Source organism: Nicotiana attenuata, unplaced genomic scaffold (assembly GCF_001879085.1).
Source record: "Nicotiana attenuata strain UT unplaced genomic scaffold, NIATTr2, whole genome shotgun sequence".
Classification (NCBI taxonomy): domain Eukaryota; kingdom Viridiplantae; phylum Streptophyta; class Magnoliopsida; order Solanales; family Solanaceae; genus Nicotiana; species Nicotiana attenuata.
In genome coordinates this window covers 21,430-42,978 of record NW_017672884.1, presented here as the reverse complement: position 1 = coordinate 42,978, position 21,549 = coordinate 21,430, and the positions used below count along the sequence as shown (strand labels likewise).

The window sequence follows — 21,549 nt, the reverse complement described above, 5'->3', positions numbered from 1 at the left end:
TCCCTTTCTTTGCCATTGTTAGAGAAAATTATGAGCTTTAGAAGAAAAAATCTTATAGAATCGGTGTATAAAGAGTGTTGATTTCAAAGAGACAAAGAGAAAAATCCTTTAGAATGAACTGTGATTGGGTTAGTCTGGGTAAGAAAGGAATTGTTAGGGTTTAAAGGGATTTACTAAATTAAAAGGCTACAATTAAGGGATACTCATTTACAACTAATTTGTACATAATTGGTAAATTGTACATGACTATGTAATTAAGATAAACTTCATTAGGGAGGGTAAATAAATTTCATATGTAGTATAGATAGGTAAAAAATTCTTTTTATTAGGTTAGCTATTTACATGCCTTGCCTGGAGTTCCATTCTCCAATTAGGTTGAATGGCCAAGCTTAGGGGTGGCGAATAGGTGGTTTGGGCTGAATTTGGACGGGTCAAGATAGGATGAAGTAGTAATTGGGTCATCACTCAACCTCTAACGATCCGGACGGTCGATCTGAGAGTTGTAGCCCTGTTTCCTTATTTACTGCTCATTATGTGCTTAAATGTTGTCATGTGACTTGCCAGGGTAGTTGGTTCGGGTCCGGAGAGGTTTAGAAATGAGTTGAGACGTTTAGTCTCCAAGTTGGAAGCTTAAGTTGAAAAGGTTGACCAGATGTTGACTTATGTGTAAACGACTCCAGAATGGAGTTTTCATGGTTTCGTTAGCTCCGTTGGGTGATTTTGGACTTAGGAGTGTGTCTGGATAGTGATTTGGAGGTCCGTAATTGAATTAGGTTTGAAATGGCAAAAGTTGGAAATTTAGAAGTTTGATCGAGAGTTGACTTTGTGGTTACCGGTCTTGGATTTGGGTTCCGAGAGATAGAGTAGGTCCGTGGTGTCAGTTTTAACTTGTGTGCAAAATTTGAGGTCAATCGGATGTGATTTGATAGGTTTCGGCATCAAATGTAAATTTTAGAAGTTCAAAAGTTTATTAGGCTTGAATCGATGCGCGATTCGTGATTTTAGCATTGTTTGATGGGATTTGAAGGCTTGACTGAGTTAGTATCGTGTTTTAGGACTTGTTGGTATGTTTGGTTGAGGTCCCAGGGCCTCGGGTAGATATAGGATGGTTAACATACTGAAAACTAGACTTGGAGGACTGCTGAGGATTGCTGGTGTCCAGTTCTAGTTTCCTTCTATGCGATCACGTGGGCAGGTAAGCGATCGCGAAGGCTTGTTTAGGGAAGCTCGGATTTTACTCTATCCATTCGCGAGCTGGATATGCGATCACGTAGGTTTGACAGGCAGAGCATCGCGAACGCGTGGGCTAGGCCGCGTTCGTGAAGAAGAAGTGAGGCAGCTGGGTTCACGCGCGTTGTCTTATGCGAACACGTGGGTTAATCCGCGATCGCGTAGGCCTGGGAAGACTGTGCTTCGCGTTCGCATGGGTTTGTGTGCGGTCGCGTAGAGGTGTTTCTGTAGGCAGTTGAGCTTGTGCTTCGCGATCACGAAGAAGGGACATCTGGGCAGAACGTAAATATTTCAAAAACGAGGGTTTGAGTCTATTTCAAAATTTTGATTTTGGGAGCTCGGTTGGAGGCGATTCTTGGAGATATTTTCAAGCGAGTGATTAGGTAAGTGATTCTTACTTAGTTTTGGTTAAATTCCATGTTTATATCTTTGATTTCATCATTTAATTAGTGATTTGGGTTAAAAAATTGGGAAAAATTGAGGAAAGTCCTTAGGCCGAATTTTGGGGATTTGATCGAGATTTTTGTATCACATTTGAGTAATTTTAATATGGGTGGACTCGTGGTTGAATGGGTGTTCGAATTTTGTGACTTTTATCGGATTCTCAGACGTTGGCCAAGAGGTTGACTTTTGAGTTGACTTTTTGACTTTTGATTAAGAACTTAGTATTTTCTTATCGAATTGATTCTTATAGCTTGAGTTGATCGTATCAAATTGTTTGTGGCTAGATTCGAGGCATTCGGAGGCCGTTTCGCGAGGCAAGGGCTTGTTGGAGTAGAGTTTTGCAATGTTTGATGTAAGTAACACTTCTAAACTTGGTTCTGAGGGTATGAAACCCCGAATTACGTGTTATGTAATTGATGTTGAGGTGACGCACATGATAGGTGACGGGCGTGTGGACATGCACCGTAAGAATTGTGACTTAGTCGATTCCGTGGAATTTTATAGTTGAAAAATCTTGCTGTTACCTATATTTTCACCATGTGTTAGAGCAATTGATTTGCCAGTAATGTTAGAAATCCTGCTTATGGTACGTGTTAGTACTATTGGGACACACAAAGGTGGTTTTACACGTCGACTTATTTGTTTAATTTGCCATTTTGTACTCAGTCACAACTATTATTGTCATATTATGTCTTAGTCTTTGTTGTCCTTTATTTGATACATCATATCATCATTGTTTGGGCTGATTATCATGATTCTGGTGAGCCAGAGAGACTGGAGAGATTAAATACTGAGTAAGGCTGAGGGTCTATTGTGAGTGATATTCGTGGGATCGGGCTGCACATCGCAGTAGGCTTTATTGATTCTTGCCAGGATTTGGCTTATTATAGTGCTTGGGCTGGATCGGCTCCTCCGGAGTCTACACATCCACAGTTGGCGCAGTTGCTAGCATTTATTTACATTTGGGTTGGATCTGCCTAGGTTTATTTGCATTTGGGGTGGATCTGCCCTGGGCTGGATCTGCCATGTTCTGTGTTGAGTTTTATTGCAAAACCTGAAAGCATGTCTAAATTCGTGTACCATTACTTGTAGATTATGAATTTCAGAGATATCACCGTCATATTTTCCATGAATTTCCATATTGTTAATTCTGTATGTGGGCTGTAATGTTCGAGTCCATCACTACTTTCAGTTTAAAGGTTAGATTTGTTACTTATTGAGTTAGTTGTACTCACGCTATACCCTGCACATCATGTGCAGATGCAGGTATTTTCGGTCACGGCGGTTGCTGATTCACAGAGTCCAGACATTCGGAGATCATCGAGGTAGCTGCTTTCGCATCCGCAAACCCTTACTCTCCTCCCCTATCTTTGTAGTTTATTTATTCAGTTTCAGTTTTTCTTAGACAGTATTTCAGACTTGTGTTGTTAGATACCCGTGTACTTGGTGACACCCCAATTTTGGGAAAAACTTATGTATTGGGTTATGATATTTTATCCCATTTTATGAAATTTTTATTTATTTAGACTATTTTAGTATATTTTAAAGTTGAAAGTATTGGAAATGTCTAAGTAGTCGGCTTGCCAAGTACCATGATAGGCGCCATCACGACAGGTTAGATTTTGGATCGTGACAAGTTGGTATCAGAGCCTAGGTTACATAGGTCTCACGAGTCATGAGCAGGTTTAGTAGAGTCTTGCAGATCGGTACGGAGATGTCTGTACTTATCTTCGAGAGGTTAGCAAACCTTTAGGAAACTTCACATTCTTGTATTCTTGTCGTGCGAATTTGTTGATTCCAAGAACTAAACTTCTGCTATTCTATTCTCTCACAGTTGGTGAGGATATGTGCTACCGGACAGGACAGACCACTACCAGTACCACTGGCTAGGGCCACGAGAGGTCGGGGTCGCTTAGGGGCCGCGGTAGGGGCAGATGTGCAGTTCGTACAACATCTAGAGCAGCACTTGCAGATCCACTAGCTGCTCCAGCTTAGGAGAAGGTACCAGATATGGTTGAGCTAGTGGGGCCAGCTTAAGCACCAGCTGTGCCCATTGTGATTCCAGGCCTTTAGAAGGCTTTGGCTCAGATTTTGACTGTGTGCACTAGCCTTGCTCTAGCGATTTCTATTCAGACCGCGCCAGCCACTTCTCAGGCCGGGGAGGTACTCATACCCCCCGCACCCGTACTTTAGAGCAGGTGATGCAGGAACTTCAGACACTGGGGTACTACCAGCCCAGCCGCCTGCACTGCTCAGGCCCAGGTGGGTTCCGTTATGACTGATGATGAGCAGAGGAGACTAGAGAGATTTGGGAGGCTCCAGCCTCCGTCATTCAGTGGGGTTGAGTTAGAGGATACCTAGGACTTCTTAGATAGGTGCCAACGGATTCTTCGCACGACAGGTATTCTGGAGACCAGTGGGGTCTCATTCACTACTTTTCAATTTACTAGGGCTGCCTTCAGATGGTGGAAGGCCTATGAGAAGTGCAGGCCAGTCGGTGCAGCACCACTTATATGGCTTTAGTTCTCCATTCTTTTCTTGGAGAAGTTTGTTCCACAGACCATCAGGGAGGAGATGCACAGGCAGTTCGAACAGCTACATCAGGATGGCACGTCTGTGACCCAGTATGAGATGAGGTTCTCAGAGTTGGCTCGTCACACATTTTGGTTGGTTCCCACTAAGTGGGAGAGGATTAGGAGGTTCATTGATGGCCTCTACTATTAGTATCATTTTGTTGTGACTCGGAAGAGTATATCATGTGCTACATTAGACGAGGCAGTTGATATTGCTCGGCGGCTAGAGATGGTTCGTAGTCAGGAGCTTGAGGAGCGGTAGGCTAAGAGGCCTCGTGGTTCAGGTGGTTTAAGTGGTGTTCCTTCTGGGGGACAGTCTTACCACAGTAGGGGTCGTCGTTATAGGCCCACTCAGATGGCTCGTCCAGTTCATCGTGAAGTATCATCCACCATGGTTCTTATAGTTCTAGACGGGGTAAGTCATCCCTTAGTGCTCTCCCAGCTCAGAGTTCATCTCGTGCACCTTCAGTTCAGGGTTCATCTGTACCAGGTTCCTCTGGTAGTTATTCTGGCTCTCGGGGCCCGCCTCAATATTTGCCACCATTTTTCGAGAGGGGATGTTAGAGTGTGGAGTGTTGGGTCATGTAAGAAGTTTGTCCCCGCCTTACGGGAGGTCCAGCTCAATAGAGGAGTCAGGCTACGACTTCAGCACCCGTTACTTCATGACCTGCCCAGCCAGCTCGGGGTGGGGCTCAGGCAACTAGGGGTCGCCCTAGGGGGGGGGACCGATTAGGTGGGCGTTATGCCCAATTTTATGCTATTCCTGTGGTGCCAGATGCTGTTGCTTCGGACACAGAAATCACAAGTATTGTCTCAGTATGCCACAGGGATGCTTCTGTATTATTTGACCTTGGTTCCACTTATTTGTATGTGTCATCTTATTTTGCTCGTTATCTGGATATGCCACGTGAGTCCTTAGCTTCATCTATTCATGTATCTACACTAGTGGGCGATACTATTGTTATGGATCGTGTATATCGATCGTGTGTGGTGACTATTGGGGGATTAGAGACTAGAGTTGATCTCTTGTTGCTTAATATGGTTGATTTCAACGTGATCCTGTGTATGGATTGGTTGTCTCCATGTCATGCTATTCTGGATTGTCACGCTAAGGTCGTGATGTTGGCGATGTTGGGGTTGCCAAAGATCGAGTGGAGAGGTTCTCTAGATTATGTTACTAGCAGGGTAATTTCTTATTTGAAAGCCCAACGGATGATTGGGAAGGGATGTCTGTCATATTTGGCCTTTGTGAGGTGCTGGTACTCCTACTATTGATTCTGTTTCGGTGGTACGATACTTTCCGGATGTGTTTCCTGTAGACCTGTCGGGCATGCTGCCTAACAGGGATATTAACTTTGGTTTTGACTAGGTGCCGGGCACTCAGATCATTTCCATTCCTTCGTATCATATGGCACTAGCTGAGTTGAAGGATTTGAAACAACAGCTTCAGGAACTTCTTGATAAGGGATTTATTAGGCCTAGTGTGTCGCCTTGGGGTGCAACGGTTAAGAAGGATGGTACTAAGCAGATGCGATCAACTATAGGCAGTTGAACAATGTTACAATCAAGAATAAGTATCCTTTGCCGCACATTTATGATCTATTTGACCAGCTTCAGGGAGAGAGGGTGTTCTCTAATATCGATTGAGGTTTGGGTATCACCAGTTGAAGATTCGAGATTCGGATATTCAAAAGACAATATTTAGGAGCTGTTATGGGCACTATGAGTTCCTTGTGATGTCTTTTTGGCTAACTAATGCCCCAGCAGCATTCATGCATCTGATGAACAGTGTATTTTAGCCATATCTCGACTCATTTGTCATATTATTCATTGATGATATCCTGTTGTACTCACGTATCCAGGAGGAGCATGCTCAGCATTTGAGGATTGTGTTGCAGCGGCTGAGGGATGAGAAGCTTTATGCCAAGTTCTCTAAGTGTGAGTTTTGGCTAAGTTAAATGGCATTCTTAGGGCACGTGGTATCTAGTGAGGTGATTAAGGTGGATCCAAAGAAGGGGCTCACAACTAAAGGATGCACGGGGTGAAGTTGCCACCATGAACTAAGGATTGGAAGGGTTGAGGATAGAGTTTCTTTTTCATTTCCAGGGTAGTTGGCAAGAGCTATAGCAGCTTGCGATGCAGTTGATTTGGAAACATACGCTAGGGCGGTTGGTTGGGGAGTCAGATCAGACCATCCAAGTTGAAAGAGATAAATTGAACAAGTATGATCGTCCTCTATTGGGATGTACTATTAAACCTAAACTGGGGTTATCTGCTGAAAACTACGGTAGAGATGTTTATGAATGTCTTCGCGGTGGACTTGATTTTACCAAAGATGATGAGAACATGAACTCACCACCATTTATGTGTTGGAGAGATCGTTTCTTATTTTGTGCCGAAGAAATTTATAAAGCACAAGTTGAAACAGGTGAAATCAAAGGGCATTACTTGAATGCTACTGCAGGTACATGCGAAAAAATGATCAAAAAAGCTATATTTTCTAGAGAATTGGGCGTTCCGGTCGTAATGCATGACTAGTTAACGGGGGGATTCACCGCATATACTAGCTTGGCTCATTATTTCCGAGATAATGGTCTACTTCTTCACATACACCGTGCAATGCATACGGTTATTGATACACAGAAGAATCATGGTATCCACTTTCGGGTATTAGCAAAAGCGTTATGAATGTCTGGTGGAGATCATATTCACTCTGGTACCGTAGTAGGTAAACTTGAAGGTAAAAGAGACATAACTTTGGGCTTTGTTGATTTACTGCGTGATGATTTTGTTGAACAAGATCGAAGTCGCGGTATTTATTTCACTCAAGATTGGGTCTCTTTACCAAGTGTTCTACCCGTGGCTTCAGGAGGTATTCACGTTTGGCATATGCTTGCTCTGACCGAGATCTTTGTGGATGATTCCGTACTACAGTTCGGTGGAGGAACTTTAGGACATCCTTGCGGTAATGCGCCAGGTGCCGTAGCTAATCGAGTAGCTCTAGAAGCATGTGTACAAGCTCGTAATGAAGGACGTGATCTTGCTCAGGAAGGTAATGAAATTATTCGCGAGGCTTGCAAATGGAGCCAGAACTAGCTGCTGTTTGTGAAGTATAGAAAGAGATCGTATTTAATTTTTCAGCAGTGGACATTTTGGATAAGTAAAAATAGTAGACATTGGCAGATAAATTAGCAGGAAATAAAGAAGGATAAGGAGAAAGAACTCAAGTAATTATCCTTCGTTCTCTTAATTGAATTGCAATTAAACTCGGCCCAATCTTTTACTAAAAGGATTGAGCCGATTGATGCCAAGACTAGTTTCGAAACTAGACTTGGGTAAGGCCAAGTATTCAGTGTCTGGTTTGATAGGACCAGGAAGAAGAAGGTTTGGCAAGTGAAGGGGAATTTCGCTATAAGAGAAAGAGTGCCTCGGGAATAGGCTCTGAGCGACAATCCGGTTCAATTCAACTATTGTCTATATTCAATCCCCGACACTATTCTATTTACTCTCTCAAATGAGCGGTTAAGACCGTTTTCGACACAATAAAGGGGATTGTCACTGGAGATTAAATTTTAGCTTCTAAATTTCAATTAATTAAATCTCCCGCCCCAGGTAGTATTTTGCGTCGTTCCGTATATGAGCCTCTTTAAACCGGGCTTATTGCTATTGATTGATCCCCCATAGGACGTGGTCCGCGAGAATTCATTATTGGGGACAAACAGACCAGTAAAACAGCAGTAGCCACTGATAGGATTCTCTATCAGCAAGGTCAAAATGTAATATGTGTTTATGTAGCAATTGGGCAAAAAGCATCTTCTGTGGCCCAGGTAGTAACTACTTTACAGGAAAGGGGGAGCGATGGAATAGACTATTGTGGTAGCCGAAAGGGCGGATTCCCCTACTATATTACAATACCTTGCTCCTTATACAGGAGAAACCCTGTCTAAATATTTTGTGTATCGTGAATGACACACTTTAATCATTTATGATGATCCCTCCAAACAAGCACAAGCTTATCGCCAAATCTCTCTTCTATTACGAAGACCGCCCCGGTTCAAAGTTGGCCCACACCGTCCTCAGCTATAGAGATTGGGAGTTTTCTCGGCTTGGCCGATTATTATCATCGCTTCATGGAGGGTTTCTCGTCTATTGCATCACCTTTGACCAAACTGACGCAAAAGGGTGCTCCTTTCAGGTGGTCGGATTAGTGTGAGGAGAGCTTTCAGAAGCTCAAGACTGCCTTGACCACAACTCCAGTTCTAGTTTTGCCTTAAGCGTCAGGCTCTTATACAGTGTATTGTGATGCTTCTCGGATTGGTATTAGGTGTGTTTTGATGCAGAGGGGGTAGAGTGATTGCTTATGCTTCATGTCAGTTAAAGCCTCATGAGAAGAACTACCCTGTTCATGATTTAGAGTTGGCAGCCATCATTCATGTGTTGAATATTTGGAGGCATTATCTCTACGATGTGTCGTGTGAGGTTTACGAATCTTCGGAGTCTCCAGCACTTGTTCAAACAAAAGGATCTGAATTTGAGGCAATAGAGATGGTTGGAGCTGCTAAAGGACTATGATATCACCATTCTATATCATCTTGGGAAGGCCAATGTGGTGGCCGATGCCTTGAGTAGAAAGGCGGTGAGCTTGGGCAGCCATGCATTTATTCCTGTTGGTAAGAGACCGTTTGTAGTTGATGTTCAGGCCTTGGCCAATCAGTTCTTGAGATTTGACGTTTCGGAGCCCAGTCGGGTTCTAGCTTGTGTGGTTCTCGGTCTTCCTTAAATGATCACATCAGAGAGCGACAATGTGATGATCCTCATTTGCTCGTCCTTAAGGACACGGTTAGCACGGTGATTCCAAGGATGTTACTATTGGGGATGATGGGGTGTTGAGGATGCAGGGTCGGATTTGTATGCCTAATGTAGATGGGCTACGTGAGTTGATTCTTGAGGAGGCCCATAGTTTGCGGTATTTCATTCATCCGGGTGCTGCGAAGATGTATCTGGACTTGAGGCAGCACTATTTAGTAGAGGAGGATGAAAAAGGATATAGTGGGTTTTGTAGCTTGATGCCTTAGCTGTCAGCAGGTGAAGTATGAGCATCAGAGACCGGGTAGATTACTCTAGATGCTTGAGATTAATACTCTCATGGACTTCGTGGAAGTTTGATACTATTTGGGAGATTGTGGATCGATTGACCAAGTCTGCAAATTTCATTCTAGTTGGGACTACTTATTCTTCGGAGCGGTTGACTGAGATCTACATCCGCGAGATTGTTCGCCTTCACGGTATGTCGGTGTCCATCATTTCAGATCTGGGCATGCAGTTTACATTGCAGTTTGGAGAGTCGTGCAGAAAGAGTTGGGCAAACAAGTTGAGCTGAGTATAACATTTCACCCTCAGACGGACGGGAAGCCCGAGCGCACTATTCAGATATTGGAGGATATGCTGCGCGCTTGTGTCATAGATATCGGGGGTTCTTGGGATCAGTTTCTGCCACTCACAGAGTTTGCTTACAACAACAGCTACCAGTCGAGCATTTAGATTGCTCCGCATGAGGCTATGTATGGGAGACGGTATCTGTCTCCATTGGTTTAGTTTGAGCCGGGTGAGGCTAGACTATTGGGTACTAACTTGGTTCAGGATGCTTTGGACAAGGTTAAATTGATTTAGGATCGTCTTCACACGGCACAGTCTAGACAAAAGAGTTATGCCCATCGGAAGGTTTGTGATGTTGCTTACATGGTTGGGGAGAAGGTACTGCTCAAGGTTTCACCTATGACGGGTGTTATGAGGTTCGGGAAGAAGGGAAAGTTGAACCCTCGGTATATTTGTCCGGTTTGAGATGCTTCAGAGAATTGGGGAGGTGGCTTACAAGCTTGCCTTACCACCTAGTCTGTCGAGTGGGCATCAAGTATATCATGTTTCTATGCTCTGAAAGTGTGTCGGCGATCTATTTCATGTTTCGAATTTCAGCAAGGTTCAGTTGGATGGTGATTTGACTTATAATGTAGAGCCGGTGGCCATTTTGGGTCGGCAGGTTCGAAAGTTGAGGTCAAAGGACATAACTTCAGTGAAGGTGCAGTGGAGAGGTCAGCCAGCTGAGGAAGCTACTTGGGAGACCGAGCGGAAGATACGGCGCAGATATCTACGCTTATTTGAGACTTCGGGTACGTTTCTAGACCCGTTCGAGGACGAACGTTTGTTTAAGAAGGGGAGGATGTAACAACTCGTCCGGTCATTTTGAGAGTTGTAGCCCTATTCCCCCATTTACTGCTCTTTCTGCGCTTAATTGTTGTTATGTGACTTGCCTGGGTAGTTGGTTCGGGTCGGGGGGGGGGGGAGGGGTGGGGTTTCGAAAAGAGTTGAGACACTTAGTCTCCATGTTGGAAGCTTAAGTTGAAAAGGTTGACCGCATGTTGACTTATGTGTAAACGACTCTAGAATGGAGTTTTAATGGCTCTGTTAGCTCCGTTGGGTGATTTTGGTCTTAGGAGTGTGTCCGAATAGTGATTAGGAGGTTCGTAGTTGAATTAGGCTTGAAATGGCGAAAGTTGAAAATTTAAAAGTTTGAATGAGAGTTGAGTTTGTGGTTACTAGGCTCGGATTGGGGTTCCGGGAGTTGGAGTAGGTCCATGGTGTCATTTTTGACTTGTGTGCAAAATTTGAGGTGAATCAAACGTGATTTGATAGGTTTCGGCATTGAATGTAGAAGTTAGAAGTTGAAAAGTTCATTTGTCTTAAATCGATGTGCGATTCATGGTTTTAGCGTTGTCTGATGGGATTTGAAGGCTCGACTATGTTCGTATTGTGTTTTAGGACTTGCTGGTATATTTGGTTGAGGTCCCGGGGGCCTCGAGTGGATTTTAGATGGTTAACAGAGTGAAAATTGGACTTGCAGGACTGCTGGTGTCCAGTTCTGGTTTTCTTTGCCTGGGTAGGTACGCGATCGCGAAGGCTTGCTTGGGGAAACTGGGATTTTACTCTATGCGTTCACGAGCTGGAGTATTCTATCACGCAGGTTGGATAACCAGAGCATCGCTAACGCGTGGGCTAGGCCGCGTTCGCGAAGAGGAAGTGAGGCAGTTGGGTTCATACGCGTTGTTCTATGTGAACGCGTGGGTCAATCGGCGATCGCGTAGGCCTGGGAAGGCTATGCTTTGCTTTTGCGTAGGTTTTTGTGCGATCGCCTAGAGGAGTTTCTTGGGGCAGTGGAGCTTGTGCTTCGCGTTCGCGAAGTTTTTCCCGCGATCACGAATAAGGGACATCGGGGCAGAACTTAAATATTTCGAAAATGAGGGTTTGAGTCTATTTCACAAATTTGATTTTGGGAGCTCGCTTGGAGGCGATTCTTGGAGAAATTTTGACGGGAGTGATTGGGGTAAGTGATTCTTACTTAGTTTTGGTTATATTCCATCTTTTAATCTTTGATTTTATCATTTAATTAGTGATTTGGGTTGAAAATTTGGGGGAAAATGGAGGAAAGTCCTTAGGCCAAATTTTTGGGGTTTGATCGAGATTTTGATATCGGATTTGAGTAATTTTGGTGTGGGTGGACTCATGGTTGAATGGGTATTCGGATTTGTGACTTTTATCAGATTCCGAGATGTGGGCCTGGGGGTTGACTATTGAGTTGACTTTTTGACATTTGATTAAGAACTTAGTATTTTCTTATGGAATTGATTCATATAGCTTAAGTTGATCGTTTTGAATTATTTGTGGCTAGATTTGCGGCGATCGAATTTCCTTTCGCGAGGCAAGAGCTTGTTGGAGTAGAGTTTTGTATAGTTTGAGGTAAGTAACACTTCTAAACTTGGTTCTGAGGGTATGAAACCCCGAATTACGTATTATGTGATTGGTGTTGAGGTGACGCACATGCTAGGTGACGGGCGTGTTAGCGTGCACCGTAAGAATCGTGTTAGTCGATTCCGTGGAACTGTATAGTTGAAAAATCTTGTTGTTACTCGTATTTTCACCATGTGTTAGAGCAATTGAGCTACCAGTCATGTTAGAAATCCTGCATAGGCTACATGTTGGTTCTGTTGGGACCCACATAGGTCGTGTTACATGTCGAATTATTTGCTTAATTTGCCATTTTGTACTCAGTCACAACTATTATTTGCATATTATGTCTCAGTCTCTGTTGTCCTTTATTTGATACATCACATCAGAATTGTTTGGGCTAATCATCATGATTCTGGTGAGCAGAGAGATTGGAGAGATTAATGACTGAGTGAGGCTGAGGGTCTATTGTGAGTGATATTCATGGGATCCGGATGCACTCCGTAGCAGGCTTTATTGATTCATGCCAGGATTTGTCTTATTATGACGTTTGGGCTGGATCGGCCCCTCCTGAGTCTGCACATCGACAATGTGGGCAGTTGGTAGCATTTATTTACATTTGGGTTGGATCTGCTCTAGTTTATTTGCATTTTGATTGGATCTGCTCGGGGCTGGATCTGCCCTGTTCTGTGTTGAGTTTTATTGCAAAACCTGAAAGCATGTCTAAATTCTTGTACCATTACTTGTAGATTATGAATTTCAGTGATATCACTTTCATATTTTTCGTGAATTTTCGTATTGTTAATTCTGTATGTGAGCTGTAATGTTCGAGTCCGCTACTACTTTCAGTCTAAATGTTAGATTTGTTACTTATTGAGTTGGTTGTATTCAAGCTACACCCTGGACCTCGTGTGCAGATCCAGGTATTTCTGGTCAGGGTGGTTGCTTATTCATAGGGTGAATACATTCAGAGATCATCGAGGTAGCTGCTTTGGTGTCTGCAGACCTTGATGCTTCTCCCCTTTCTTTCAGTTTATTTATTCAGTTTCAATTTTTCGTAGACAGTATTTCAGACTTGTGTTGTATAGATGCTCATGCACTCGGTCCACCCCGGTTTTGGGAAAAACTTATGTATTGAGTTATGATATTCTATCCCATTTTATGAGATTTTTATTTATTTAGACTGTGTTAGTATATTTCAAAATTGATAGTGTTGGAAATGTTTGAGTAGTCGGCTCGTCTAGTACCATGATAGGCGCTATCACGACAGGTTGGGTTTTGGTTCATGATACAACCGTGCCCAAAGTTTACTTGGGCTAAGATGGGCTGGGTCAATAGAATAATGGGTCATAATCCAACTCGCCTAACTTGACCTAACTTTTCAAATATCAATAAATATTTGAGAAAATTACGCGATACGTCAAACATATACACTATGTTTATCATTCACAACTACACTTTTGGGCAATTTATCATTATTAGCTATATTTGAATTTGTAGAAAATTCATGAAACAAGTGCTTAATTATTTTGAACTGAAATAAGAGAGAACAAGCTCTCGTAGCTCAGTTGGTTAAAGCGTCTGCTTAGTGAAAGTTTTGAGTTCGACTCTTAGCAAGTGGATTTTAGTTTTCTGTATTTCTTTCAAGGAACCTTGGTTGTATTCGTTGCGCATTTAAATACAATTGATAAATGTGATACATGATGTATTCGTTGCGCGAATGAATACAGTTGCGCGAACAAAGACAGTATGTATCAACTGTATGTAACTACTATTCAATCGTTACCAGCTTGTATCACTTGTATTCAAACGTGCAACGAACACAATCTTGACCATCCATTGTCCTTCAATCCAGTGGTCCAAATTTGATACCCCATATGTAAGGATTCTAAAATCATATTTTTTTGGCTCATTTTTCACTTAAATCAAACCCTAAACCTCTCCCTCTTCTCTCTTCTACTCCACCGCCCTCCTTTAGTCCCTGTTATGCCAACAATAGGGAATCCTTAGAAAATCGAAATGTCGCCGCCATCCGACTGATACAACCTAGGGAGAACCACACCCCAAAAGCTATCTATTTAGGTGGGAGAGACCAAGGCTAACTTCACATCAGCACTTTATAGTACCGATCTGGGACTTAAGTCCCACTCCTTGCAATAGACCATAACAAACCACCACGCTCCGCATCCGTCATCCTCGATGGCTTTGCGCTAGACATTTTTGGCCCCCGAAAATCGACATCATCCAAGGCACGATGGGCACACAGGGTGGTGGATGTACCATTGATACAACCCAGGAAGAACCACATCTCAAAAACTAGCTGTTAAGGTGGGAGAGCCCAAGGCTATATAAACCCCAAGCCAGCATTTTGTAGTACTAATATGGGACTCAAGTCTCATTTCTTGCAATAGACCCTAACACATGGTGGCTAATTACCTCAAAATTATCACCATATACTCTCCTTAATATCCTTCAACCGAATCTCCAAACAAAATGTCACGTCCAACCTCGGGAGGCGGGACCGGCGCTCGATCGAGTGAACCCGACTGAGAAAGCCTTTTTTGGACACTCTCTACCCAACTCACTATGATCAGGAAAGCGTGCTTTCATTTAATTAGATAGTAGGAAAGATCGTACATATAACATTGCTAGTTCATTTTATTATAAACCTTAAACCATAGTTATGTTTCCTAAACTTCATACAGTTACAGTTTAAAGAAACAAGAGTCTAGAATTACAACACAGTTCAGTGGCCCATCCAACACCCGTACATAACCCACACAAACGTCTACAGAGCCTCTAATGATACAAAAGACAGTTATGATAATGCCGGCAACAAGGCCCCGGCTATACCTCAAAATATGGTAATTTATAACAAAAGATATACTGCATAACCCCTGGAACAAAAGGGCTCACCAAGATTGCTGAGAGGAGGATGCACCGCTATGTACGATCGGCACTGTCTGCTATGGAACCACCTACATCCATTCAACGATGTAGCGCCCCCGACAAAAGGGACGTTAGTACCGTGGAATAGTACTAGTATGTATAACTAAACACCATCTTATTAGAAAGAACTATCATACAAGAATAAAGAAAATCATAAGAATCAACAAAAGCTTTAAACAATCACCACATCATCAAATAAAAGGGATCACATAGCTTTCACATAGTTTCCATAGCTTTAGGTTGGGACATTTAATATTGTTGCATCATCATTCATAATACTACCGCTTTCTTGCGCGGAGTCCGATCACGACCCGATCAGCTAGGTTGCCTCATTTGAGACATGTACCTCAGTCACCATTTCATTCCCACTTTCCAGTTTCAATATCAGCACAATACCACCAAGTGTGCGGTATGACATCCGATCACGGCCTGATCGGCTAGGCCGTCTTACCAAGACATTTTTTCTTTTTCATCAATCATCTCATTTCAATCTTTATTTCACATATATCAGTTTACGGCACTTGGGGCCACAATTATCACATCATGCTTGGCACTAGGCCACATTTCATAACTCAAACTCTTTTCCCCCACATTTCACATCAATTTCACTTTCAACATTAACCTTGCGGTTTAAGATAATAGGCACATACGAGAGCAATTCCAGTGGTAAGCATAGAGAGGATTTCACATAGTTTGGCATAGCAATCTCAATTTAAATTTGACTTGAAATATAGGCATCTTAGCACATGGTTTACATGCTTCACACATCCTTAAATTACAAAAAAATCGCATATTGGAAACACTGAGGCACACCTTTCACATATATCCTTGCAACACCAATTCATTTGAAATAGCAAGCACTACATCAATCAAATTTCGGAACTTACAACATTTTCATGGACACCAAGGGAGCTCAATTTCTAAGAAGAGGAGGTTTTAGCCATACATACCTCAATATAGCTTTCCTTAAATTCTTACAATAATTCCAGAACTCCTAGCAACTTCGATCTATTTTATGAGAATTACAGGTTGAACCAAAAATTAGAGGGATGATCAAGATTCTAGCTCATTTGGGCACATTATCAAGCACTAAGTGTGCATTGTGATTTTAGGACCTTTTTGTGAGAGATTCTATCATCCTACACCCCATTTGTTATATTTTTAGCTCACAATCTCCCCATACCCTTTTATCATACATGCATGCAAGATAATCAATCCTTATACCCATGAACCCACTTTTTAATTACTCATTTTAGTAGGAATTTTGAAATCAAAGGTTAGGGCACAAGTTCTTACCTCTTAGGATGAAGGCTTAATAGCTTTACTTGATAATCTTCAAAGATTGGGCAAGGATTGAATAGCGACTTGGTGAGGATTACCTTCTCCCTCTAGAACTCTTTTTCTCACTCTAAATGTAGCAGAAAATAGCACAATATGGTCTAGTGGGGTGTTTTTAATGAGATGGGGTCGGGTTTTAAAAGTTAGAAAATAGGAGCCCCGACTCAATCTGCGGTCGCATATGCGACCGCATAACTGATATGCGGCCCGCAAAAGGGATCGCAAAAATAGCCCTCAAGACTTGAATATTCTGCCCGGGTATGCGACCAATATGCGGTCCGCATACCTGTTCTGCGGTCGCATAATGCACCGCAGAACTGCTCTTCGCAAAAATCCCAAGGAGGTTATGCGAAGACTATGCGGCTTGCATATCGATTATGCGATCACATAATTTGCCGCATAGATGTCCTCAAAATTAGCCAAAATTCTACCTCACTATACGGCAGCTATGCGGCCAACATTGCAATTGTGCGGTCGCATAATGGGCCGCAGAAACGCGCTCTTCTGAAAAACATTTTTCCTTAACTTTTTAATGCACAGATCAATCCAAAAAGGTCCGAACCGCGGAGAGCAAGCTCGCCGCAAAGAATTTTATAAATTTCTAACGCATATTCCTAACTAGGCACTACGAGATTTCTGGTTTTTGACTAAAAAATTTCACGGGTCCTTACACCAAATCCCTCAAATCCCTCTCAATCTCCATGAATAGTAGATCTAAGAACCCTAACCTCTACCTTTCTGTTCAAATTTATGGAGACTGAGCCACCTCCTCCACTTAACACCTACACGTACTAATAGATCTCGACAGGGGCTACCTTTCTAGATTGGTCTTGACCCTAAATATGTCGACCGTTTTCGGCAAAGTCTTCGGTGATCGCCCAACCACCACTATAATGATCAAAAAGCCACCACCATTGTCGAGCCTCTATTTGTAATGACCCGATCCAAATGCAGAGTAGAAGTAATAAATGTAGTCAACTGGGTTCAAACACGGGCAAGAGTCACAAGAAGAAATAACTAACTTTCAAAAGGAACGAGTACGATTAAATTTCCATTAATGAGCAGCAAGGGACGAGATTTGGCCATGTCAACAACTGGTTGTTGTCTACCAGACGGAGAGAGAGAGAGAGAGAGAGAGAGAGAGAGAGAGAGAGAGAGAGAGAGAGAGAGAGGGAGAGAGAGAGAAGGCTAATGAACTACATTTCTCACACTTCTTCCACTCTATTCTCTCCCATTCTTCTTCTTCCTTTCTCTTCGTCTCTCAAATTATAACGACCCGATCGGTCGTTTTGTGTAATTGCGCCTCGTTACCCCTTTTTCTGATTCACGCATGTGTTTTCATGATATTTATGACTTACGGGACCCCGAAACTGTATTTTTATGGCTGTGATAGCTTCGTATCGTGATTTTGGACTTGGGTGTATGCTCGAAATTGACTTTGGAAATCCGTAGGTTGATTGGGTTGATTTGCCAAAATTTGGCAATTTGAAGTTGAAAAGTTTGACCGTAGGTTGACTTTAAGCTATCGATCTCGGAATTTGATATTGGGACATGGGATAGGTTCATTATGGTTTTTTTACTTGTTTGCAAAGTTTGGTGCCGTTTAGAGTTGATTTAATAAGACTCGGACGTTTAGTTGTAACTTTAGAAATTCCTGAACTTTACTTTGAAATTTATGCATTTTAGTGTTCGATTCATAGTTTAAGATGTTGTTTTTATGTTTTGATCGCGCGAGCGAGTTTGTATGATGCTTTTAGACTAGTGTGGATTTTTGGTTTGGAGCCCCGAGGGCTTGGATGAGTTTCCAACATGTTCCGGAGTGGTTTGGATTGAAATTTGCAAAAATCTGGTGTCTGGTACTCTAATGTGGCAATTACGAACACCAGGGTTGCATTTGCGAAGGTGATAGATGGGGGACAGTTGTCGCAAATGCGACTTCCCCGTCCCTTTTGCGAAGACAGTAGGATTTTGCTTGGTTCGCAATTGCGAACAATTGTTCGCTTTTGCGATGATGGCTAGTTCGTAATTGCGATGATACATAAGGCTCTCAGGGTTCGCAAATGCGAGCCCTAGTTTGCAATTGCGAGGGTTTGCAAATGCGAACCCTGTGTTGCAAATGCGACATTTGTAGCTGGTTAAAGGGTTGGGAGACGAGATTTTTGAATACATTCTCTCATTTTTGAACCCGACCGGTAGGAGGCAATTTGAAGAGGGGATTTTCATTAACAAACGTTGGGTAAGTGATTCTAATCTATTTCTAATCATATTCCATTGACATATCTTAGATTTTAACATCAAAATCATGTGAATCAAAGTGAAAAATTGTGAAACTTTGTCAAGTTTTTGAAAAATAAGAAATTGAGTTTTGAGGGTCGATTTGGACTCGGATTGAAAATAATCACATGTATGAACTCGTAGGGTCATAGGTAGATGGAATCTACCGTTGGACCCTAGTTTTGACAGGGCTAGCCTCGGGTCGACTTTTGTTGACTTTTTGGAGAAAGTGTAAAGATCTTAGCTTTATCTATTGCAATTGATTTTCCTAGCATTGTTTGATGATATTAAGCCGATTTTGGTTAGATTTGAGCCGTGTGGAGGCGAATTTTAAGGGAAAATCTATTTTCAAGTGTTTGATTGGCCTAGTTGAGGTAAGTGCTTGCCTAACTTTGTGTGGGAAAAACTACCCCTTAGGATTGGTATTGATTTGATTCATTTGTGCTATGTGAAAGCTGTGTACGCAAGGTGACGAGTAGATACACGGGTTGTACGAGGTATTTGACCGGTTTAGGCTACTTAGACTCTTTCCATACTTTAATTGAATTGTAGTATCATATTCTAAATTCTCATAGTCAATCTATTTTACTAGTATTAGTCTGTCCTTGTTGCCTTAAATGATTTCGTTAACACTTGTTCTATATTCTAAATGATAAATTACGCTCGTGCTTCAGTTGAACTTGTTGCCTCTATTTGTTATATGTTACCTCTTTCATTGTTGATTATCATTATTTGAAGTTATTGTCCGTGTTATCTCTTTCATTATTGATTATCATACTTGAAGTATTGTTTATGATATATCTTTCCTTGTTGATTTCCATTATATGAAGTTATTGTTACCCGTTATCTCTTTCATTGCGAGTTATTCTTGTTTAATGTCGTTGTTATACATTATCTCTCATTGTTGAGTTGTCGGTGTTGAAGTTGTGAAGGGGTTATCACATTGAGGAAAAACTGTTGTTGTTGATACATCTTCCTTGTTGAGCATTTTACATTCATTGTTGTTGTTGATATTCTCGTACCCACTGTGGCGGAGCCATGGGCTATTATTTTGGAAATATTGATATTGTTGATTCTTGGCAAGTTGTGATATATGGATACTTGTGATACGAGTTGTTATTGTGATGTGATATTGATGCGTATGCGACGGTATAATGCTTGGGGTTAATGTGTATGCGACGGTATAAGGCGGGACTTATGTGCGTGTTGCTTGTACGGGAACTACGTGTAGCCACAGGGCGTCATCAGGTGGGCTAAAGTGCATGTAGCTATTTTGGGAAAACTGTTTTCAAAACATATTTCAAATTTAAGGCTCACGCGGCAGTATAGGTAAAGATTGTGATTTAATTTGTGAAATGAGACTACGAGGCGGTACATCGATAGTGATTCTTGGTGATACCTTTCAATTTCATCACTTGTGTTTGGTTTGCATCATTTCCTTGGCATATTCTTATTATGTGTTTCTTCCGTGATGTCTTAGTTGCCTTAGTCTCAGTGTAGTTATTCTTGTTATATTTCTTCCTTGTATCATTTCCCTTGTTTTCTTTGTAATACTATACTATACCTGCTTAGTTTCTTTATTTACTCCAGTAGGTTTCTTGACCCGACCTCGTCACTACTCTACTGATGTTAGGCTTGATACTTACTGGGTACCGTTGTGGTGTACTCATACTTTGCTTCTGCACATCTTTTTGTGCAGATCCAGGTACTTCATACCATCCTAGGCATCAGTGAGTCGAGCTTGGATCGGAGACTTCAAGGTATACCTGCCGGCATCCGAGGCCTCGGATTCACCCTCTATCTAGTTCTATTTCATTCTCCTTTTTTATAGATACTGTTGTATAGGGATGATCAATACACTCGTGTAGAGCTTGTGACTCGGTATCACCAGATTTTGGTTGTTATGTTTACTTGTGTTGCAGAGTCCTTTCTATGATAGCTATCAGTTAAATTGAAATTTTTATTACTATTTCACTTAAACTCTTCATGTATGCGCTTACCTAGTCTTAGAGACTAGGTGCCATCATGACATCCTACAGAAGGAAATTGGGGTCGTGACACAAATTCTAATTTCTTCTCTTCTTCTAATCGTCCGCGGATTCTATCATCTATGGAAACAAATTATAACTAAGATAGCTTAGTTTAATTCTGCATTTTTAGATTTGTAATTTGATATCCATTTTCCATTTATAAAAAATCCAGAAAATTATTCCAGTTATTTGAAATTTTGTTTCATTACTGAATTTAGCTTAGATCCATAATTGGATCCCAACATGTGGTATTAAAGCCTCGATTATGTGATTGTGTGGTGATAATGGTGGAAGGAACTCGCCTCAAACTGTTGGATGACAAAATTCTTAGACATGATGAAGTATTAGAGCAGGTGCTCACCAGTCAATGGATTCAAGGGACCCTAAAACTGATTCTCGATAGGTTGAGAGCTCTAGAAAGGCTTCCTAATAGATCTCAAGGAGAAAATTTCCAATGAGATGGGATGTTACCTCTTCCAGTTCAAGAGATAAGACAAAACAGGAATCAAGCTGTTCCAGTTTCCCCTCCTAAATGGGAATTGCCCAGCTTCGAAGTCCATGAACCAAAGGTATGGATTCGAAAATGTGAAAGGTATTTCAATTTATATAGAACTCAAGACAATCAAAAAGTAGAAACAGTTGCACTTTATTTGAATGGGTTGGCTGAGACTTGGTATCACTCTCTCACATTGAGTAGGGGAGACATTAATTGGGCTGAGTTCAATGAGGACTTAATCTATAGGTTTGGTGATGCAGTGATGGATGACATAGTAGAGAAGTTCAATAAGCTGAGTCATCTTGGTACTGTGGATGAGTTTCTGGGAAAGTTTGAGGATATGAAGGCCCAAATGTTAATCAGGAATCCTCATCTTTATGAATCTCATTTCGTATCCAGTTTCATAGGGGCTCTAAAGGAAGAAATTTATTTTGGA

The 21,549-nt window shown here is 41.9% G+C and overlaps 1 pseudogene; it reads left to right on the top strand.

The window, feature by feature from the left end:
• Window positions 1–1,177: 1,177 nt before the first annotated feature.
• On the top strand, window positions 1,178–7,363 carry LOC109214815 (annotated as a pseudogene).
• Window positions 7,364–21,549: the final 14,186 nt, after the last annotated feature.